Genomic DNA, 784 nt, shown 5'->3' with positions numbered 1-784 from the left:
GGGACTTGAGCAAAACTCTGAAAAAGGCTGACAGAAGGACTGCTGATGCTGTTGGAATCTGACCTCCCTGCACTCGAAATGAATTTTCTGGAGCTACAGAACTCCAATTGGTGCGCTCTCAACGGAGTTGGAAAGTAGACATCCAATGCTTTCCAGCAATATATAATAGTCCATACTTTATTCGAAGAATGACGACGCAACTTGGCGTTGAACGCCAAGTACACGCTGCTGGAAATTGACGATGTAACTTGGCGTTGAACGCCAAGTACATGCTGCTGTCTGGAGTTAAACGCCAGAAAAACGTCATGATCCGGAGTTGAACGCCCAAAACACGTCATAACTCGGAGTTCAACTCCAAGAGAAGCCTCAGCTCGTGGATAGATAAAGCTCAGCCCATGCATACACCAAGTGGGCCCCGGAAGTGAATTTATGCATCAATTACTTACTCATGTAAACCCTAGTAGCTAGTCTAGTATAAATAGGATAAGTTACTATTGTATTAGACATCTTTGGTCTCAGTTTTATTTCATTGTTCATCCTAGAAGACTATTGATCACATTTTGGATACTGACCTCTCTGCCATGCCTGGACCACTATCACTTATATATTTTCAACGGTGGAGTTTCTACACACCATAGATTAAGGTGTGGAGCTCTACTATTCCTCAAGTATTAATGCAATTACTATTATTCTTCTATTCAATTCAGCTTATTCTTATTCTAAGATATTTGTTGCACTTCAACATGGTGAATGTGATGATCCGTGACACTCATCATCATTCTCA

Source organism: Arachis duranensis, chromosome 10 (genome assembly GCF_000817695.3).
Source record: "Arachis duranensis cultivar V14167 chromosome 10, aradu.V14167.gnm2.J7QH, whole genome shotgun sequence".
Lineage (NCBI taxonomy): Eukaryota > Viridiplantae > Streptophyta > Magnoliopsida > Fabales > Fabaceae > Arachis > Arachis duranensis.
The sequence above is the reverse complement of the archived record's forward strand: the minus strand, read 5'-3'. Positions refer to the sequence as shown.